This window comes from Onychostoma macrolepis, chromosome 11 (genome assembly GCF_012432095.1).
Source record: "Onychostoma macrolepis isolate SWU-2019 chromosome 11, ASM1243209v1, whole genome shotgun sequence".
NCBI classification, from domain to species: domain Eukaryota; kingdom Metazoa; phylum Chordata; class Actinopteri; order Cypriniformes; family Cyprinidae; genus Onychostoma; species Onychostoma macrolepis.
This window is the reverse complement of record NC_081165.1, coordinates 22,494,764-22,506,890: the sequence shown is the minus strand read 5'-3', so window position 1 is coordinate 22,506,890 and position 12,127 is coordinate 22,494,764. Positions and strand designations below refer to the sequence as shown.

Genomic DNA, 12,127 nt, shown 5'->3' with positions numbered 1-12,127 from the left:
TCAATCCTTTATAAATGCTACTAAAACCTAGAGTCGATCATTTTAAATATTACCTTAGGTTCAAAATAAATATTAAAATTGTACTTTAAAAATAAAAATCTAAAGGATTTATTTTAAAATAAAATAATTTTTTTTTTAAATACAAATATTTTAAATACTATTTTTCATTTAAAATAAAAAAAGTCAATCATTTTAAATATTACTTTATTCAAAATGAACATCAAGCAGTTTAAATGCTACTTTAAATTAAAAATAAAAACTTAAGTCAAATAATTTTAAAAATAAATAAATGAGCAAACAAATAGATGCATAAATACGTAAATGCTACTTGAAAAAATTAAAAATTAAAACTAAAGTAAATTATTTTAAATGCTATAAGCGAATTTAGGCTTCACAACATGACAATATGCAAAAGTAGTTAGATATTCATTTGCTAATGATTACATTTAACAGTATTATTAAATTATTAGTGTTATAAAAGGCTGAGTTTAAATGTGTTAGATGGAAAAAAGAATCTAAATGGACATGGGGCCATATATATTGTGCAACTGCTTTTTGAAGCTGCTGTTCAGTATTTGGTACAACATTGCTGTGCTCAACCTAAAATAAAAAAAAGATGAATGACTGTCAAATCTAATCCTCAGGCATTCCATAGTTCAGTTACAGCTGTGTACTTGTCCATGGCTCCTGAGACCACATGTGTATGGGGCTCAAGGTGCCTTGATGTTTACCAAAACAAATAGCTGCAGTCTAGAAAAGAACAAGAGATATTTTCTTGGCTTACCATGTGATCAGGTCTTGCTCCAATATGAACCCTTAGCAGTGGAGGAATCTCTACAGTCTGGACATAAAGAGAAAACAAAACAAAAAAAAACATTACTTGGTGCCATCTAGCAATGAAGGGTCAATAAATCAATCATGTTTTGCTTGTAAACATGTCAGTAACTTTCCGTTTCTGTTGAAAAACATAAGCAACTGCTTGTCCAAATACAGAACATGAGACACTGATTTCAATTCATCATGAGAAGATCATACTGTTGAGTTAAGGTGACATTAAGGTTTATCAAAATAAAAACAGAAAGAGTTCAGATATCAGGGCAGGGCTCGACAATAAGGAGTGCCCGATGGCCCAGGGTCAGCGTGAAAGACGTTCATGACAGTACATGGATTTGTCGCTATCATTTGCATGTGTTTTTAAGCCTTGTTAATTTAAAACAAATCAAGCGATTTAAAAGCGTTCGGGCGTGAAAAAAAGCCACCTGAACAGGCAAATACATACAAAAGTAGGCTGTGTCAAAATACCTGTCTTGGCGAGTAAAACTGTAGCTTTAACAATGATTAATCTAACGTTATATTTAATCTATAAGTGGAGTACAGATGCACCGATCGACCAGCTATTTTTATTTTTTTTATTTTATCTTTTGTTCCGTGCTTGCACACAAACTGCACTGCAATCATTTTCCAAAAAGCCGTTGTGTGGAAATATATTACGTTATTATTATAATTAGTCTGTAAACAGCTGTTAACAGAGGACAGAGACCCTGAAGACGGACGTAAAGAGGAGAAAATACTATAGCAGACCGAAAAAGATCACGGTTCACAATGCGCGAAATATAGGAAGAAAATCCAAATATTGAATTTTATATGAATGCGTTTCTGAGGGGATCTGGCTGTTTTCAGAAAAGTTTACATGCGGTTTTCTTTTCATCTTGCATCCATATAATGCATTTAAATTAGCGTTAATACGCGCTGCGCTGCTGTGTTTACAGTGGTAATCAAGTAAACGTATCAGATCTGTCATTCGGATGTTTTATGTAGCATAATTTCACAAAGCTTAAGTCAGACCATTATGTTTTTGCTTCATATTTTGAAATGATACAGGCTAATATAAATCAAACATTGCACAAGACATGTTTAGTTTTTTGTTTGTTTGTTTGTTTTTGGCTGCCTCTAATTTCAAATAGCTATGAAAAATCAAGGTGCAACACAAGAGTGGAGAATATGCAAATGTTATTTTATGTGTATTTCTGTAGCCTACCTTAACATCTACAAACATAAAAGCCTAAAGCACCATTTCATTTCTATCTTTGTGCTGTAGGCCTATATTTAATTGTGCTATTCCTTGTAATTTGTTCTTATTTACTGGCTGTCACTTGTCTTTATTTAATTTTCATTTTTAAATATAGGTTGAAATGGGGTCTAAAATATTTTGAGATCAAATCACAGAAAGCATATGAAGGTAGTCAAAAATGCAAGTGACCAAATCACATTTATAGTGGAAACACTGTCCATCCCAAATGAGTCCAGAAACAGTAAATACAGTTGTGAGAAAGCACACCAAAACAAGTGATTCAGTCCTTACTCTGTTGTTCAACAGATCACGGTACAATCTTTTAATTCACAACATGGGTTTGTTCATTCAACAGTATTTATACACTGCACTCGTGCTCCCACAAAAGTGTAAAGCCAACATAACAGGGGAGGCAATGCATCCTGGCTGACCAAATCACTACAAAATTTATAAAACAGGTGGAAACAGGGCCTATCAGTCTTTAAACAAGCTCAGGGGCGATCAGTTTCACTGTTGAAGTACAGTATCAGACTCAACCACTCATGGATCTTTCACAGAATGTCTGTCCAAGTCTCACTGATTCCAATTTGACTGGTCAGCCATCCGGAAGTCAGTGTGAACCAGTTTCCATCAGCTTGCCAGTTTTACTTATCAAGGTAACAGGCTACTACAAAGAAAATGCAGTCTTTCTGAATGCCAAAGCAATGGCTAAAATGTGATCTACACAGTAATATTATCATCAGGTCAATATAAATGTTTACTCTGGTGCACCTATAGCTTTGATGCTGCTTGAATGAAAAAGGAAGTGCTGACCTGCAAGTCCAAAACCAAAAAGTATTTTTGCAGAGTATGACGTGAAAATATAACCTTGAGATTCTCTAACAACTTACTGGCTTCACAGGAATGACAGAAGCAATTACTTTTGATTGATACTGTTTTTTTTAAACTGTCAAAAACATCCATTCACAATTCACAGCTCTTGTATTTGTAAATTGACAGGTCTGTAGCCCAAATGTATTTCTTTGTTTGCACACTTTTGGGCAATTCTGCTGTCAAATGTACTGTTTGCATTCTGATTCAGTCTCAGCAGTGAATTGAAAACAGAAAAACGCCTCTGGAAAAACTTAATCATTCGAATCCGTTGCAAAAAAAAAACAATAATAATACTACTAAACATGTACAGAGCTCCAATAGGAATATAAAACTGTCTTTACCCACTGGGTGGCTTCTCAAATTAAACATTGCAAAACTCAAATTTTAAACACATTTTCTCTAAGAGGAACTCAAGTGTCTTGACAACATTAGACAAAGGGATCTCTCTCATCCTCATCCTGGGGGATCTAGATTGATGAGAAACACATCTAAAAGGATTCCTCTATCAAAGCCTATTCCTGCTGCCCATTTTCAACGACCTGGCCGATTCATATGACAGCGTCTCCGGGTTTACTTTCTGGCTAGACTATCATTACAGCATATTTTTCTCACACAGCAGCATTTCACCATGGAGATGCCCTTTCCTGAACCTTGACTCTCACCCTTTTAGCGGTCCGGAGTGAGTCCAATAAGAACGATGGCGCAGAATGAGAGAAAAAGTTTAATTGGGTCATCTGAGACCGGCAGAAAAGATGTGTGGGACTGATGAAGGTCAATGGAGGCAAAACTCGATAAGGTTACACACGCTAAAAACTGCTTGTCAGAGGGAAAAAGAGTCGAGAAGGCACAATGGTCGAGAGGTCGGACAGGAGCGAACAAAAGGCCACAAAAGAGAGTTGAGGACATAATTATTGCAACTAATTGGACACAACGTGTGAAATTATATATCAGAGCGTGTGCGCTGCAATGAAAAACTGCATGACACCTTGAAGGTTTGGCTTGGTTTTAAGAGTGAAAAATCACGGTGCCCAAATGTTTTATATATTACAATTATTTAGCCGCACATGTGCAAGTAAAGTGTGATAACCGATCAAACAAATTAATCTATACTATTGGTATATGAAAAATCTCTTATGCTCACCAAGGCTGCATTTATTTGATTACATATGCTCCAGTCTTCAGTGTCATATGATCCTTCAGAAATCATTCTAATATGCTGTTTCGGTGCTTAAGAAGCATTTATTATTGTTATAAATACTGAAAACAGTTTTATCTGCTTAATATTTTTGTGGAAGCCATGATACAGTATCATTCAAAGTTTGGAGTAAGATTTTTTTTAAAAACAACTTTTATTCAGTAAGGACATGTTAAATTTATCAAAAGTGACTGTGAAGACATTTACAAACGTTACGAGATTGCGAATTTAAATAAATGCTATTCATTGAACTTTCTATTTAACAAAGAATGCCGAAAAAAAATGTGACCGGTTTCCCCAAAAATAAGCAGCACTATTTTTAACATTTAAAATCATAAAATGTTTCCTGAGCAGCAAAACCGTGAATGTCTGACAACATCAGAATAAAACTGCACAATTTAAAATGTCAGCATAAAGGCAACAGATTTTATGAATCTACAACTTATAATCCTGTCTTTCAGAAGAAGAATCTGGTAGGGCTGGGCGATAAATCGATTTTATTGATTAACTCGAATGTGTAGTTCACGTCGATTTGTTTGAATTAAAATCGGTTTTCTCTTTAACATCCTACGACGCTCCCGTAGTCCCGAAAGGGCTCAGCCCTCCCGACACGCGTTTGCCATATTAGAGTTTAGTTAGGGTTTCGTGATCCTCCCGCAATCCGCCGCATCCCAACGTGTTCGGAAAGATGACGTGTACTGCGGAATGCGGATCCCTTAAAGCAGTGTTGCGCGGCTCACGAGACTCATGCGGCTCGCCAAGCTTTAATTTGTGGCTCGCATGGCAGTAAATAATACGATTATATGAGCAATACAGAGATTTCATAAAAACATGAAAAAAAACAAGCAGGGCTATAACATAACCCATAAAAAAACTCACACCGTGTCTACACCGGTCGTGAGCGTCAGTGCGATCAGGGCTTTATGATTTCCGCGAAGCGGAAAACGCGGAATCTAGTTATAAAAACAGAATGTACTGTATAACGCGGAATGTCATTGAATTTGTCAAAGTTTAGATGAATAAATCAAAAGTAGGTCATTACACTTAAATCAAATTGCGATATGAACTAGTATCTGTAAATGTTAAGCTGCAAAAATACCATTTAAATATGAATCCTGCGTGTCTGGTTATGAATGAATGCACAAAGACGCGCAGTTTCGTTTTCTACACACATACTGAAGCGCGCAGTGTTTCCAGCGTCTGCTGTCTCGCCAAATGAGGTCATAAATACATGAACAACAGTCAGTGTCTGCTCTATTACAAATAATTATAATTTTTTTTTTAAATACCCAAAACAGCGGGATTACAGGATGGATATAGACTAGAAAGATATTTAAACTTGCTCTACCCTTACATCCATGACATTGACTCACTGCGGAGAATAAATACAAGGGAGGAAAATGTATATTTCTTCTCTCCTTACTCTGTTTATGTGGTAAGTGACATTTTATGTACTGTAATGTAACTGTAACGTTAGCAATCGTTATTCGTTTTCCGTGCCTTTCTAAATACGGATTCACGCTTCGGGCACACCCCCTAACCCCCACGATGTCATCGTCCATCCTTTATCAGAACTACCTCCTATCTACCGAATAGCAAGATGTTAAACTTGTGTTTAAAGAAAACTTATCAAAAAGGGTCACATAATTTTATGTTTTATGTTACGTTTTATGTTATATGTTATGTTTAGGGCTGTCGCGATAACCGCAATATCGCAATACCGCAATACCGCGCTATTGACGAGCATAACCGCAGAGGAATGCAACAACCGCAGCAACCGCGATATTTCAGTGTTTTCTTTTTCGTAAGGTTACGCCCTTCTTGTTTTACACTTTGTGCATGTGTACTGAATATTAGTAGCTAATGATAACAATGTGTATCATGCTGATTTGCACAGAGGCTCAGTAAATTTGCTTTTAACAAGCCTAAACAGACAGCGAATGAGAGAAAGATCGACTGATCGCGTGCGATTACCTGCGTCTGTCCTTCAGGCCAAGTCATATGTGAAAACAGGTTGTCATGTCCAAGGAAAGCGAAATCTGTCTTAGCATCAACGCTCTGCTGGTCAGCTCAGCCTTTAAAAGTGGCGCTCAAAGTTAAAATGATTTAAACAGCGTGTTTCATTACAAATCTCTGAATGAATCAGCGCTTTTGAACATGTAGTTGAATGAACGGTTTAAAGAATCACTCAAAGACAGTCTCTTGCCGCCACCTTGAGGCGAAACAATGAAGCTGCACTGACTGACAGCCGTCTAGAACACGCAGGTGAAATATCGCCAGAAAAAGTATCTTGTCAGATACAGATATCTTGTCTTGACAGATTCGAGGATCAGAACTAACTGTTATATATATATATATATATATATATGCGGTAATACCGCATACCGCGCTATTGAGCCACTCAAAATTACCACAAGGGAAATTCCTTCACCGCGACAGCCCTAGTTATGTTATGTTACATTTTCACTGTTTACAATGGCAGGGCCTGCCATCTTGTCTCTTTGGCTTGTTGCACCTTAACCCCAAGGGGGAAATCCAGATCAAATCCCAGAAGGGAAAATCAAAACAAAATAAAGTTAAAACTTGTTTTGAACAATTTCTGTGTCATCTGCAGATTGATTTTAAAATCAGGGATTTTTTTTTTAGGCCATATCGCCCAGCCCTAGAATCTGGCAGCCTTTCAGCTTACTGATTAAAGATTATTGATTTCCCATTTTATACCAACACACAAACACTTGATTGAAAACATGCAGCCTGTGTCGACACCCCATCTCAAGTGTGTGCTTGCAACGATTATGCACTGGAGAAATACCAAGCTAAGGTCGATCTCAATCAGATACCTTGTTTACTAGGGAACTGAGCCATTTGGATTAGCCTAAGGAAGCTGCTGAATCTTGGAGAGAGATAAGTCACGTTTACGTTTAAGGAAGCCATTCACAGAATATATGGTTTTAGCTCCAGACCACGTGTTGGTATTTATCGAGTGCAGAGAGGCAGGAGATGTACAGCTGCCCTACATATAGTTTCAAGATGAAGAGATGCTGTGGACATACGTGTTAGTCCACCTACACATTTCGCAAAAGAGCACAATCATGTCAGAATAATGGCTGTTAAGTCTGTGAATGAGCCGTATGGTTGTACTGATACTAAAGGGGTTGTTTTTATTTTCATAAATGCACATGATGTCCAAGAACACTCAAGTCTTTCACGTTTTTTATTTTATTTTATTTTTTTTTTTTTGAGAAGTACAAGCAAGCTCTTCTAGCTAGGAGATGTAAAAATAAGGTTAGTAAAGGCCCCGTCCACACAGAGACACATTTAGCTGTATACGTAAAAAGATTTTGTATCATATTGGCATTTCATCCAGACGGATCTGGCGTTTTGAGAGCGTGAAACGGCAAATTTTTGAGTGGATAAATCTGAAAACGACAGCTTTGCATTTGTGTGTACAGCCAATCCATATATTTTGTGAAACGATGATGTCATCACCCCACGTCTCAACCCTAGTCAGACAACACTACGCCACGCAACAGCAAAAACATGAACAAACACTGAACGATTGTCTTTTTATTAACTAACATTAACACAAATTAATAAATGTATTGTTCCATGTTCGTTTGTATATACCGTTCTAGGTTTATACACACAGTCCAAGTCTTCTTCTCTGTTTTTAGTGCATCTCTATGGCAGAATTACAGCGCCACATACTGGTCTGGCATGGGGTAGTCGTGGCCTAATGGTTAGGGAGTCGGGCTTGTAACCTAAAGGTGGGGATTGTGAATGAACAGCACTCTCTCCACCTTCGATACCATAACTAAGGTGCCCTTGAGCAAGTCACCCCTAATTGCTCCCCGGGCGCTGGAGCAAGGCTGCCCACTGCTCCGGGTGTGTGTTCACTGTGTGTGTTTGTGTGTGTGCACTTGTTCACTACTCACTGCTGTGTGTGTGCACTTGGATGGGTTAAATGCAGAGCACCATTTCGAGTATGGGTCACTTTACTTGACAATACGTCACGACTTAACTTAACTATACTAGATTGTTTTGTGTACACGCAGATATTTCTTGAGACGAGGAAAAAAACAAGATTGGATAGGGAAAGCTCTGGCTTTTAATTCTTTCTTACTGATACACACTGTTAGGGTTGTAACGGTATGAGATTTTCACGGTATGATAATCATCTCAGAAAACATCATGACTATCACGGTATATATTAAACAATAATTCTTAACAGTAACAATGACTCTTAAAAGAATAAGAACATACAAATAAATTTCAAATTAGAACAAAAGTTATTTGAGTGAACAAATCCTTTATTACAACAAACTTGAAACCATTTTAATGAAAGTATTGAAGGCTCCCTTCTGAAAAAATAATAAATCGGTTTTGAAAAAATGTAAAATAAAGCTATACACCTTATGCATATCTATATCACACTTTAACATTTTAAATCATTAATTAAAATGTTATCAAATGAAAATTTATCAACTTATTTTTGGCAAAGTTCTGCACAACAGAGGTATACTAAGTTAAAACATGAGCAAACATAATATTCCTTTATAGTAATTATTTTATTTCAACAATTTTTTTGAATATTATTATTGTTGTTATTACAACTTTGAAGTACATTGTACAATGCTAATATATTTGTTATAATTTCAAGTTAAATTGAACTTTATTTTGACAGGTTGTAGCGGACCTTTGAGTTTCAGCGTGTATTTGACAATGGTTTCCTCTCAAATAAAACTAGGAAATGTTTATTTAAGTTTTCTCTCAGAGCAGCTCTGCTGATGTTCATGTTTATGTAGATGCTGAAAGCACCACTAGCGTCATTGCATGCGTACTTCAGTATAAAACAGCGTCACTGTTATACAGAGACATGCAGAAACAAGGAGATATTTATATAGTAGTCTCTTTCGCGCTTCACAGATACATATCATAACTACTTTTGATATTATCCAACCATCAACTGCACGTTTTACGTAATATCCTCGTTATACTGTAAATGCCATGTTCATGATGGAGTTTACAGTACCGGGATTCCCTCTGCATCACGTAAATCACACGGCCTTAATTTATAACTTTTTATAAATGCGACACCGTTATCTGTATGGAGGGATGGTGTCCGCAAATATGAGCGAAGATGTTGGATGTATTGCCTGCTTTTGCAGCCACTTTGCGTCCACATTTTTTGTAAATTGGATCCATCCTCAAGGACAACCCCTTGTTCATTTTTAATATCCAAAGTATTCCAATGCAGATTTTAACTTTTTTCAACAGGCATGGTGATTACATATAATCTCGGTCTCTGTCATTTTCTCCGCTGCACGTGTGTGCAAGCAGCCAATTGAATGCAGAGTGAAGCAGCTGAACGGAAATAAGTTGCATATGCACGGGTGAGATTTTTTTTTTCATTCTTTTTTTTTAACCGTAGATATGCAAATGTTTATGGTATGATAACCGTGAACGTTCAAACCGTGATAAACCGTCATACCGGTACATCGTTACAACCCTACACACTGTACTCCAGAGAAAAAACAATCTGTGAAACTGAACAACAGTTTCTCTTTAATCCATTTTTATCTATAATAATGTATCATTAAAAAAAAAAAAAAAAAATTACAAAAGATTCACTGAATAAAACACCTTCTACAGGCCTCTTGATCAATCAGTTATATAAGGAGGGATGGATGGTCAGGATGGCTAAATGGTAGATAGTGCTAGGCAATAAAGCGTTCACGATAATTATCGCAATATACTTTTCCCTCGATAAAACGATAAAGAGTTAGATAAATGTTCAATATAATGTTTATGCGGCAAAATCTGAACAAAACAGAGCAAATCATTTGAACCATGGCAAGCATTTTTCTGCTCGGCTCAAAGTTCAAGTGTCGGTCACGCGATCACTAAACAGTGCTTGAATTCAGAGAAGAACTCAAATGTCTCTGTGATTTAAACTACAATTTAAAAGCCAGAAGAAACTGAGCTGACAAACAGGAGAAACACTGTGTGCAACAATACAGTCAAAAGGCTTTTCAATCTACAAATCACTATCATTTACTATGGATTTACTCACTGCACCATGGTATTATGATAGAAACGTGGAGTATACATATGGAATTGTGTTGTATTATTTATGTGGACTAGGGCTGCACAATATTGGAAAAAAACTGACATTGTGATATCTTTTTTTTTTTTTCTGCAGTATATAGTAGTCAACATTTGAAGTGGATCAAAAAAGTTCATCAAAGTTGTCCTAAGACAAGAACGCATTTTGGTTTTAGGTTTTAGGGCAACTTTGTTGAAAGGTTTTGATCCACTACAAATGTAGTGAGTGAAATATTTATTAATTCTAGAATAATTGGAGATATTTTGTAAGAATCTTCACAGAAAGTAAATATAATAAAAACACTGAATTGCTGCTAATCCGAAAGTGAAAGTAAAATGTGCACAGGCACTTACAAGTTTAAAAGCGAAGGAAAGCGAGGAAAAGAGGGAAAACTCAAACAGACTCCCAACCGGATGTTGACAAAGTACCAGTTTTGGTCAACATCATCCTTTCTGTAGCCAAAATATTTCCATACAACTGACGATGCATTTCTTTTTGCAAACAAATCTTCCATTTCAGTGCTTTTCTCCCATTCCTCGCTCATTTCGTCATGCACACACAGAGACTGCATGCTAAAAACATGAAGCAACAAACATGTACTTTGTAAATAGTAAAAAAAAAAAAAAAAAAAAATTCTCTTTTGAATCCAACACAAAAATATGTAGCCTATGTTTTTCCTTGCATCGCACCTCCTGTGATGTGACGTGACTATTGCACATGGAATTATTAAATTTCACCATATAAAAATTGGGTTGTTACATTTACACAGATGTTACTGTTTTTTATAATAAACATAAATTTACATCTGCATCCTAACTCAAGCAACTTCTAATATCAACTGAAGCTACTGTCAAATGTGCATTTCTAAGAGACAAAAAATGTAATAATGCAGCAGCCAGCACTGCAAATAGACATCAAAGTCAAGCAACACAAAACTGTTTCATGACTTGAAACAATATTTCTCTTAGAACATGCCGAAAGATGTTTATTTTGTTAAGGAAAAATGACTGGAAAAGTGTAAAGAACTCAAAAGTGTGGAGTGTTAGTCATGTTCTGAACATAAAGTGTAGTTTAAAACCACAATTAATGGTCTGGTTTCCACAACTTTCACTTAAACTTGCATTTAAACTTGAAAGAAATAAAGATTTGACATTTATTGTGATAATAATCGATTTCGACTGATATGAAAAGTTGTATCATGATACTTTTTTGACCATATTGCCCAGGCCCTACCAGTAGACCACCAACTGAAGAGAGTAACTCCAACTTGCTCCAACACACTAGTCTGGAAGTTTCTAGTAATCCTGAAGACCTCAATTTGCTGGATCAAGTGTATTAAATTAGGGTTGGAACTAAACTTTATTGGACGGAGTCCTTCCAAGAGCAGAATTGGATACCCCTGGTCGTTGGATTGTATGTAGGATTAAAATTCTGTGTGTCACATTTAATGTCAAACAACAAATATTTTAGCAGAAGGTAATTTTTATTCTGAATACTTGTGCTGTTATTCTATTCTGCTCTGTCTATGCTGCGCGCATGCACTCAGCAGCGCTCATTCGCTCGCGTAAGCCTCGCCCACTCCTGACAGCAAAATGGATATATTTGCATGACTTTCTAACATTTACAGATGAAAAATATACCTGTTACGTGTCAGTTATGCCCTGAGGAAAACACAACGTCTCAAATGCATTAAACAGCACAAATATTCGCTGTTTGCCATGGTGGATCGATTTGATCCATGATCTACATTAAAGGGGTAGTTGATTGCAATTTCCCTTTTTTAACGTTAGTTAGTGTGTAATGTTGCTGTTTGAGCATAAACAATATCTGCAAAGTTGCAGCGCTGAAAGTTCAATGCAATGTCTTTTAAAATTCTGGAGGT

At 36.4% G+C, this 12,127-nt stretch overlaps 1 protein-coding gene across 5 annotated transcripts in view; it reads right to left on the bottom strand.

Annotated features, from left to right (window-relative positions):
- tbl1xr1a (TBL1X/Y related 1a) overlaps positions 1-12,127 on the bottom strand; it is an 82,092-nt gene that overhangs the window by 30,100 nt on the left and 39,865 nt on the right. For 4 of the 5 annotated variants that reach the window (XM_058791761.1, XM_058791758.1, XM_058791757.1 and 1 more), the window contains exon 2: positions 785-841. The exons of the other annotated variant lie outside the window; for it this stretch is intronic. The gene's annotated coding sequence lies outside the window, so the exon portion shown is untranslated. The remainder of the gene's footprint in view (positions 1-784; positions 842-12,127) is intronic. 5 annotated transcript variants of the gene reach the window in all.